Source organism: Asterias amurensis, chromosome 12 (genome assembly GCF_032118995.1).
Source record: "Asterias amurensis chromosome 12, ASM3211899v1".
In the NCBI taxonomy this organism is placed as follows: domain Eukaryota; kingdom Metazoa; phylum Echinodermata; class Asteroidea; order Forcipulatida; family Asteriidae; genus Asterias; species Asterias amurensis.
In genome coordinates this window covers 21,897,192-21,907,694 of record NC_092659.1, presented here as the reverse complement: position 1 = coordinate 21,907,694, position 10,503 = coordinate 21,897,192, and the positions used below count along the sequence as shown (strand labels likewise).

Below are 10,503 nucleotides of genomic sequence, written 5' to 3'. Positions count from 1 at the left end.
CTCACGGTACTTGTGCTCTATCGGTCTCGTGCAAGGTATTTAGCCTTGGATGGAGTTTACCACCCTTCTTTGGGCTGCGCTACAAAACAACCCGACTCCCGGAGGCCCTTGTCCGCGACCGGCTGGCGCCTGCCTGGGCCTGACACCCGCCCTGGGACGGAGCACGCCTCAATCAGAAGGACCTCGGCGCCGGCACGGCCGCGGGGGTGGACTTCCTTACGCCACAGTTCCCTCGAGCCCTCGGTGGGGCCCGGGGATTCGGCGATGGGCTCTTCCCGCTTCGCTCGCCGCTACTAGGGGAATCCTTGTTAGTTTCTTTTCCTCCGCTTAGTGATATGCTTAAATCCAGCGGGTCCTCTCGCCCGACCTGAGGTCGATTATCGGTTCGTGTTTTACTGTTATAGGAGGGGGGGTAGCCCGCGGCCTGCTTGGGAGGCCAAGAACGGGTCGCGCTCCTCACCCCCCCACGGACCCGTCAGCGCGGGCCCAGTGGAAGCTCTCCCTTTTCGGTCTCTCTCCCTCTCCGGTCTCCCGGGGCGGAGCCGGCGGCCACTGGCCGAGGCCCGGAGACTGCGCGCGCGGCGACCCGTCGGACCCCACCCTTACTCCTTAGTTGGCGGAGGACAGCCGGCGATCGTGGTGTGGAGTTGCTCCGGTCGCCCATACAGACAATGGGGGCAGACCGAGACCGACCACGCCACGGCGGGTTTCCTCCCTTTGCCAGGGTTGGGGTTCCTCGTTTACACTCCGGCGGGTCGCCCGCGCCTCCGAGCACAACGGACAGCGCCGAGCCGGTGCTGCCGCCAACGCTTCAAGGCGGGACGTGTTGGAGAGGGGGTTTCTGTGCCCCTTCGGGAGAGTTCTCGTGTGTATTCCACAAAGGCATTACCCGATCTGACGCCTGCAGCCATTAATCCTCGCGGGGAGAACAACCAACTGCTTCTCCTCGCGGCTGCCGGCCGTCGCTCTCGCACCGTGGTATACCCGGGCACCGCGAGTGTATCCGCGGACTCCGGCACGGCGATTTCTATCTGTACTCACGACCCTCAGGCGGACGAGGCCCGGGCCGCGGGGGGCCCGGGCCGCCATGTGCGTTCGAAAGGCCGATGATCACTGCGTTCTGCAATTCACACTGATTCACGCAGCTGGCTGCGTTCTTCATCGGCGCACGAGCCGAGTGATCCACCGCCAAGAATTGTCTAACTCTTGGAAATTCGCTTCTTGTTCGTTCGATCACCAATGAGTGGGTTTATCGTCCCGCGCCCCGTGGTCTCGGGCGCGGGGAAATATGGTCACAGTCCGCGGGACGGCGCGAGATGACTCGATCGCTCCGCCCCGCCCACGACGGGAGCAGCCGCCCGTTTGTGGGGGTGGGAGAGTACGGCGGGCCTCTATTACGCCGTGTCTTCCCTGCCCGCCCCCACTAGGTCGCATTTAAGGCCAGGCCCCGGCGTCCCAGGGCCCCCGGTGGATCCAACAGACCAGGCGCAGCCATCCAGAGCCCGCACCCCAAACCCCGCCGCGGACAGGGCAGGGGGAGCTCCGCGGTGCAACTTGTCCGGTCTCGGATGCCGGCACATGGGCCACTCCCGCGAAACACATCCGGAGACGTCACTGGGGGAGCCCCGCCAGACCGCACTTTCCACCCGATCCCTCCGCCCTCCTCCGTCAAACAAACGCAACATTTTTTTGCCAGATTTTTATATATATATATATTTGTTGTCGTTTTGTTATTTCCTTCGTTTCGGGATCGGCGTGGACATGTACATGGAGCGGCCGTGTCAGGCGGGGTCCCCGCGCTGTGGACCCGGCGCGGGTCCTTGTTTCGTTCCTCGTTAATGATCCTTCCGCAGGTTCACCTACGGAAACCTTGTTACGACTTTTACTTCCTCTAAATGATCAAGTTCGATCGTCTTCCGGGCGCACGAGCGAGGCGCCAGAGGCGCCCCGCCGCGGCCCGTCCGAGGATCTCACTAAACCATTCAATCGGTAGTAGCGACGGGCGGTGTGTACAAAGGGCAGGGACGTAATCAACGCGAGCTGATGACTCGCGCTTACTGGGAATTCCTCGTTTAAGGGAGACAATTGCAACTCCCTATCCCAAGCACGAAGGGGGTTCAGCGGATTGCCCAGGCCTTCCAGACAAGGACGATCACCCGCTGATCCCTTCAGTGTAGCGCGCGTGCGGCCCCGAACATCTAAGGGCATCACAGACCTGTTATTGCTCAATCTCGCGTGGCTGAACGCCACTTGTCCCTCTAAGAAGTCAGCGCCCGGCTCGGCGGCCGGCGCGACTATTTAGCAAGCCAGAGTCTCGTTCGTTATCGGAATTAACCAGACAAATCGCTCCACCAACTAAGAACGGCCATGCACCACCACCCACAGAATCAAGAAAGAGCTCTCAATCTGTCAATCCTCACTGTGTCCGGGCCGGGTGAGTTTCCCCGTGTTGAGTCAAATTAAGCCGCAGGCTCCACTCCTGGTGGTGCCCTTCCGTCAATTCCTTTAAGTTTCAGCTTTGCAACCATACTTCCCCCGGAACCCAAAGACTTTGGTTTCCCGCAGACTGCCCGCCGCGTCATTGGAGTAACGCCGGCGGATCGCCAGTCGGCATCGTTTATGGTTAGAACTAGGGCGGTATCTGATCGCCTTCGAACCTCTAACTTTCGTTCTTGATTAATGAAAACATTCTTGGCAAATGCTTTCGCAGTCGGTCGTCTTGCGGCGATCCAAGAATTTCACCTCTCACACCGCAATACGAATGCCCCCGTCAGTCCCTCTTAATCATTACCTCGAGTTCCGAAAACCAACGCAATAGAACCGAGGTCCTATTCCATTATTCCATGCTCTGCTGTCCAGGCTCACGGCCTGCTTTGAACACTCCAATTTTTTCAAAGTAAACGTTTCGGCCGCGCCCGGCACTCAGTCAAGAGAACCGGGCGGAGACCGAGAGGAAGGCCAGGCGGGCAGTGGCGCGCCTTGCGGCGGACCGCCAGCCTGCGCCCAAGATCCAACTACGAGCTTTTTAACTGCAGCAATTTTAATATACGCTATTGGAGCTGGAATTACCGCGGCTGCTGGCACCAGACTTGCCCTCCAATAGATCCTCGTTAAAGGATTTAAAGTGTACTCATTCCAATTACAGGGCCTCGAAAGAGTCCTGTATTGCTATTTTTCGTCACTACCTCCCCGTGTCGGGAGTGGGTAATTTGCGCGCCTGCTGCCTTCCTTGGATGTGGTAGCCGTTTCTCAAGCTCCCTCTCCGGAATCGAACCCTGATTCTCCGTTACCCGTTACGACCATGGTAGGCGCATAACGTACCATCGAAAGTTGATAGGGCAGACATTCGAAGGATCCGTCGCCGGTGCAGAGACCGTGCGATCGGCCAGGTTATCCAGAGTTCACCAACGGAGCCGGGCGGACCCGGGTTGGTCTTGTTCCTAATAAGAGCACGCCTCCCGTAAGGTCGGCGCTTGATTGCATGTATTAGCTCTAGAATTACCACAGTTATCCATGTAAGGGGATGCGCTCCAAGGAACCATAACTGATTTAATGAGCCATCCGCAGTTTCGCTTTTGAAAGCTTGTACTTGGACATGCATGGCTTAATCTTTGAGACAAGCATATGACTACTGGCAGGATCAACCAGGTAGCACCTCGTGCTGCGGCCGGCGAGCGGGGCTCGCTCGGACCGAGCGGATTCTGCCGGGCTCGGGGCGCTCGAGCCGGCGATCCGTTTCACCAAATGTTTCGGTTCGGTTCCCGGGGGGAGCAGAAGTGCGGGCCCAGGCGCGAGTCTACGGTGCTCGTACCAGCCCAAGCACAATCCGGTCCCGTTTACCCTGCGGGCCAAGGCGCGAGTCTACGGTGCTCGTACCAGCCCAAGCATGGTCCGGTCCCCTTGCCACGCACACACACACACACACGTTTCGGGTCCCGGGAGCAGAAGCGCGTGGCCAAGGCGCGAGTCTACGGTGCTCGTACCAGCCTGCGGGTCAGCTCCCGTCGCCCCTTCTCTCTAGTTCTCTCGTTCGAATCGCCAGGGGGATAGAAATCAGATTCGCCGGGGCGTGTGTCGTCCGCCGCCGTCCCCCATCAATCGCCCGGGAATGGGTGGGCCGTGGAGGCCCGCCCGGCCGGTGTGGTTGCCCGGGTTCGGGAAAGTGCTCAACCTACGCTTCGGCAACTGGGATGCCAGGGGGGTCCCGCTAGCGCTTGGCGTAACGGGCCGGGGCCGTTTTCCCCGGTCCGGTCGGCCTCTCGCGCCCATGCGGGCTTCACTGAATGCCATTGGGTCCGGGATCCGCCCCGGGGTGCGAGACGGCACCGTCCACTCCCGCTTAGGGAACGAGACGGCACGGTCCACACCCCGCGCACTGCGACGGACCAGTCCGGTAGTGCCGACACGGTCCCCCGCTAGGGGAGACCGTCTTCGGCACGCATAAATTCGACGGCGCCTTCCGTGCTACACCACGACAACAAGGTCGGCGGACCCGTGCCGGGGTTTGCCACACCCCGGCTGTCCTACCCTACCCTCGGTCTCTCTCCCTACCTCTCTCCCTCGGTATGATCCTGCCGCGAGGGGTTGCCCAAGCCCCTCGCCTATCGCAGGCCCTGGCTGGCCAGGCACTGCCGTCGGAAGCGTTTACCCGCCCGTGCAACCCGACAGAGCCGGGCCCGCTTCCTACTGCCACGGGCGGGGTGAATTGTCGGCGTGCCCGGCTGGCAGCACCGCCGTTCGCTAGCCACCGAGGCCCCGCGGGCCCCTCGATCTACCCGGCGGGGGTTGGGGGTGTCCAAGCCCAGCTCCGGTTCCCTTGACGGAGCAGCGTGCAGGGCCGGGGAGCCCTGCCGTCGGAAGCGTTTACCCGCCCGTGCAACCCGACAGAGCCGGGCCCGCTTCCTACTGCCACGGGCGGGGTGAATTGTCGGCGTGCCCGGCTGGCAGCACCGCCGTTCGCTAGCCACCGAGGCCCCGCGGGCCCCTCGATCTACCCGGCGGGGGTTGGGGGTGTCCAAGCCCAGCTCCGGTTCCCTTGACGGAGCAGCGTGCAGGGCCGGGGAGCCCTGCCGTCGGAAGCGTTTACCCGCCCGTGCAACCCGACAGAGCCGGGCCCGCTTCCTACTGCCACGGGCGGGGTGAATTGTCGGCGTGCCCGGCTGGCAGCACCGCCGTTCGCTAGCCACCGAGGCCCCGCGGGCCCCTCGATCTACCCGGCGGGGGTTGGGGGTGTCCAAGCCCAGCTCCGGTTCCCTTGACGGAGCAGCGTGCAGGGCCGGGGAGCCCTGCCGTCGGAAGCGTTTACCCGCCCGTGCAACCCGACAGAGCCGGGCCCGCTTCCTACTGCCACGGGCGGGACGATTTGTCAGCGTGCAGAGCCGGGGAGCCCTGCCGTCGGAAGCGTTTACCCGCCCGTGCAACCCGACAGAGCCGGGCCCGCTTCCTACTGCCACGGGCGGGACGATTTGTCAGCGTGCAGGGCCGGGGAGCCCTGCCGTCGGAAGCGTTTACCCGCCCGTGCAACCCGGCAGAGCCGGGCCCGCTTCCTACTGCCACGGGCGGGACGATTTGTCAGCGTGCAGAGCCGGGGAGCCCTGCCGTCGGAAGCGTTTACCCGCCCGTGCAACCCGACAGAGCCGGGCCCGCTTCCTACTGCCACGGGCGGGACGATTTGTCAGCGTGCAGGGCCGGGGAGCCCTGCCGTCGGAAGCGTTTACCCGCCCGTGCAACCCGACAGAGCCGGGCCCGCTTCCTACTGCCACGGGCGGGACGATTTGTCAGCGTGCAGAGCCGGGGAGCCCTGCCGTCGGAAGCGTTTACCCGCCCGTGCAACCCGACAGAGCCGGGCCCGCTTCCTACTGCCACGGGCGGGACGATTTGTCAGCGTGCAGAGCCGGGGAGCCCTGCCGTCGGAAGCGTTTACCCGCCCGTGCAACCCGACAGAGCCGGGCCCGCTTCCTACTGCCACGGGCGGGACGATTTGTCAGCGTGCAGAGCCGGGGAGCCCTGCCGTCGGAAGCGTTTACCCGCCCGTGCAACCCGACAGAGCCGGGCCCGCTTCCTACTGCCACGGGCGGGACGATTTGTCAGCGTGCAGAGCCGGGGAGCCCTGCCGTCGGAAGCGTTTACCCGCCCGTGCAACCCGACAGAGCCGGGCCCGCTTCCTACTGCCACGGGCGGGACGATTTGTCAGCGTGCAGAGCCGGGGAGCCCTGCCGTCGGAAGCGTTTACCCGCCCGTGCAACCCGACAGAGCCGGGCCCGCTTCCTACTGCCACGGGCGGGACGATTTGTCAGCGTGCAGGGCCGGGGAGCCCTGCCGTCGGAGCGACCCTGGACCGGTGGACCCGACTGCCCGGCCCGCTCGATATCTCAGCTCACGTTCCCTTCTTCCGTCGCCGCCGCCCGTCAGGGGGTGGGTTGCCGGCTCCAGGAGCCCCACTAAATCGCTCGTCCCGCCACGGTGAGCCGATTTCCCATTGCTTTACACTGTTTTGGCAACTTTTCATTTGGCCGACCCCAGATTTTTGTTCTCACCCCCCTATAGTAGCCCCAGCAGGTTGAGGACTGGTGGCACCCTCTTACCCCTCCCCATCCGCCGGACTCTGGGCCCAAAAAGGGTCTCTCGGTTTGGTCACCAACCCCCTCGTGGGTCTCCAGACCCACGAGACGCCTCAGCTCTGAACTCGACCGTTCTCGGAACGCAGCGGGCGCCGCTGTCAGCCTACCGTATCTCTTGAGGACTTTTTGCCTCCGAACTCGAGCCATTTTTCGCGAACTCGTAGAACTGGCCTATCTGTCCGTGTTATGGGCCACTTTTTGGCCAAAGTCCGAGGACAGAAGGCCGACTTTCTCCGGGAGCGTGTTTTGCCGATTTCCTGCCGTCTGCCACGGCCTGATTTTCGTCCCGCCCGGTGGTCACTTTCACCGAGAAAGGCCAACTTGTACAAACCAAGCTCCGGTTCCCTTAACGGAGCAGCGTGCCTGGCTGGCAGGCACTGCCGTCGGAAGCGTTAACCCGCCCGTGCAACCCGACAGAGCCGGGCCCGCTTCCTACTGCCACGGGCGGGACGATTTGTCGGCGTGCCCGGTTGGTAGCACCGCCGTTCATTAGCCACCGAGGCCCCACGGGCCCCTCGATCTACCCGGTGGGGTTGGGGGTCCAAGCCCAGCTCCGGTTCCCTTGACGGAGCAGCGTGCAGGACCGGGGAGCCCTGCCGTCGGAAGCGTTTACCCGCCCGTGCAACCCGACAGAGCCGGGCCCGCTTCCTACTGCCACGGGCGGGACGATTTGCCAGCGTGCAGGACCGGGGAGCCCTGCCGTCGGAAGCGTTTACCCGCCCGTGCAGCCCGACAGAGCCGGGCCCGCTTCCTACTGCCACGGGCGGGACGATTTGTCAGCGTGCAGGGCCGGGGAGCCCTGCCGTCGGAAGCGTTTACCCGCCCGTGCAGCCCGACAGAGCCGGGCCCGCTTCCTACTGCCACGGGCGGGACGATGTTTCAGCGTGCAGGGCCGGGGAGCCCTGCCGTCGGAAGCGTTTACCCGCCCGTGCAGCCCGACAGAGCCGGGCCCGCTTCCTACTGCCACGGGCGGGACGATTTGTCAGCGTGCAGAGCCGGGGAGCCCTGCCGTCGGAAGCGTTTACCCGCCCGTGCAACCCGACAGAGCCGGGCCCGCTTCCTACTGCCACGGGCGGGACGATTTGTCAGCGTGCAGGGCCGGGGAGCCCTGCCGTCGGAAGCGTTTACCCGCCCGTGCAACCCGACAGAGCCGGGCCCGCTTCCTACTGCCACGGGCGGGACGATTTGCCAGCGTGCAGGGCCGGGGAGCCCTGCCGTACGGAGCGACCCTGGACCGGTGGGCCCGACTGCCCGGCCCGCTCGATATCTCAGCTCACGTTCCCTTCTTCCGTCGCCGCCGCCCGTCAGGGGGTGGGTTGCCGGCTCCAGGAGCCCCACTAAATCGCTCGTCCCGCCACGGTGAGCCGATTTCCCATTGCTTTACACTGTTTTGGCAACTTTTCATTTGGCCGACCCCAGATTTTTGTTCTCACCCCCCTATAGTAGCCCCAGCAGGTTGAGGACTGGTGGCACCCTCTTACCCCTCCCCATCCGCCGGACTCTGGGCCCAAAAAGGGTCTCTCGGTTTGGTCACCAACCCCCTCGTGGGTCTCCAGACCCACGAGACGCCTCAGCTCTGAACTCGACCGTTCTCGGAACGCAGCGGGCGCCGCTGTCAGCCTACCGTATCTCTTGAGGACTTTTTGCCTCCGAACTCGAGCCATTTTTCGCGAACTCGTAGAACTGGCCTATCTGTCCGTGTTATGGGCCACTTTTTGGCCAAAGTCCGAGGACAGGAGGCCGACTTTCTCCGGGAGCGTGTTTTGCCGATTTCCTGCCGTCTGCCACGGCCTGATTTTCGTCCCGCCCGGTGGTCATTTTCACCGAGGATTTTTTTCCATGGAAAATTTTCCAAGTCCAAACTTTTTTCTAAGTCCAAACTTTTTTTTTATTTTCCCATCCTTTTCGGCCCAAGTCCAACCTTTTTTTTTTTTTTTTGTTCCAGTATTTTTTTATGTCGGGGAGCCCTGCCGTCGGAAGCGTTTACCCGCCCGTGCAGCCCGACAGTGCCGGGCCCGCTTCCTACTGCCACGGGCGGGACGATTTGTCAGCATGCAGGGCCGGGGAGCCCTGCCGTCGGAAGCGTTTACCCGCCCGTGCAGCCCGACAGAGCCGGGCCCGCTTCCTACTGCCACGGGCGGGACGATTTGTCAGCGTGCAGAGCCGGGGAGCCCTGCCGTCGGTAGCGTTTACCCGCCCGTGCAGCCCGACAGAGCCGGGCCCGCTTCCTACTGCCACGGGCGGGACGATGTGTCGGCGTGCCCGGTTGGTAGCACCGCCGTTCATTAGCCACCGAGGCCCCACGGGCCCCTCGATCTACCCGGTGGGGTTGGGGGTCCAAGCCCAGCTCCGGTTCCCTTGACGGAGCAGGGCTCAGGGCCGGGGAGCCCTGCCGTCGGAAGCGTTTACCCGCCCGTGCAACCCGACAGAGCCGGGCCCGCTTCCTACTGCCACGGGCGGGACGATGTGTCGGCGTGCCCGGTTGGTAGCACCGCCGTTCATTAGCCACCGAGGCCCCACGGGCCCCTCGATCTACCCCGGTGGGGTTGGGGGTCCAAGCCCAGCTCCGGTTCCCTTGACGGAGCAGGGCTCAGGGCCGGGGAGCCCTGCCGTCGGAAGCGTTTACCCGCCCGTGCAACCCGACAGAGCCGGGCCCGCTTCCTACTGCCACGGGCGGGACGATTTGTCAGCGTGCAGGGCCGGGGAGCCCTGCCGTCGGAAGCGTTTACCCGCCCGTGCAGCCCGACAGAGCCGGGCCCGCTTCCTACTGCCACGGGCGGGACGATGCGTCGGCGTGCCCGGTTGGTAGCACCGCCGTTCATTAGCCACCGAGGCCCCACGGGCCCCTCGATCTACCCGGTGGGGTTGGGGGTCCAAGCCCAGCTCCGGTTCCCTTGACGGAGCAGGGCTCAGGGCCGGGGAGCCCTGCCGTCGGAAGCGTTTACCCGCCCGTGCAACCCGACAGAGCCGGGCCCGCTTCCTACTGCCACGGGCGGGACGATTTGTCAGCGTGCAGGGCCGGGGAGCCCTGCCGTCGGAAGCGTTTACCCGCCCGTGCAGCCCGACAGAGCCGGGCCCGCTTCCTACTGCCACGGGCGGGACGATTTGTCAGCGTGCAGGGCCGAAACCCTGCCGTACGGAGCGACCCCGGACCGGTGGACCCGACTGCCCGGCCCGCTCAATATCTCAGCTCACGTTCCCTTCTTCCGTCGCCGCCGCCCGTCAGGGGGTAGGTTGCCGGCTCCGGGAGGCCCACTAAATAGCTCGTCCCGCCACGGTGAGCCGGTTTCCCATTGCTTTACACTGTTTTGGAAACTTTTCATTTGGCCGACCCCAGATTTTTGTTCTCACCCCCCTATAGTAGCCCCAGCAGGTTGAGGACTGGTGGCACCCTCTTACCCCCCCCCATCCGCCGGACTCCGGGCCCAAAAAGGGTCTCTCGGTTCGGTCACCAACCCCCTCGTGGGTCTGGAGACCCACGAGCGCCTCAGCTCTGAACTCGACCGTTCTCGGAACGCAGCGGGCGCCGCCAAAAGCCTACCGTATCTCTTGAGGACTTTTTGCCTCCGAACTCGAGCCATTTTTCGCGAACTCGTAGAACTGGCCTATCTGTCCGGGTTCTGGGCCACTTTTTGGCCAAAGTCCGAGGACAGGAGGCCGACTTTCTCCGGGAGCGTGTTTTGCCGATTTCCTGCCGTCTGCCACGGCCTGATTTTCGTCCCGCCCGGTGGTCATTTTCACCGAGGATTTTTTTCCATGGAAAATTTTCTAAGTCCAAACTTTTTTCTAAGTCCAAAATTTTTTTTTATTTTCCCATCCTTTTCGGCCCAAGTCCAACCTTTTTTTTTTTTTTTTTGTTCTAGTATTTTTTATGTCCGGGTTC

At 63.5% G+C, this 10,503-nt stretch overlaps 2 non-coding genes across 2 annotated transcripts; both read right to left on the bottom strand.

The window, feature by feature from the left end:
* Positions 1 to 1,040: 1,040 nt before the first annotated feature.
* On the bottom strand, positions 1,041 to 1,197 carry LOC139945676 (5.8S ribosomal RNA). The gene has a single exon (XR_011787149.1). It is a non-coding gene; the product is annotated as a 5.8S ribosomal RNA (ribosomal RNA).
* A 639-nt stretch (positions 1,198 to 1,836) lies between these two features.
* LOC139945632 (small subunit ribosomal RNA) lies at positions 1,837 to 3,651 on the bottom strand. Its single transcript, XR_011787107.1, has one exon. It is a non-coding gene; the product is annotated as a small subunit ribosomal RNA (ribosomal RNA).
* Positions 3,652 to 10,503: the final 6,852 nt, after the last annotated feature.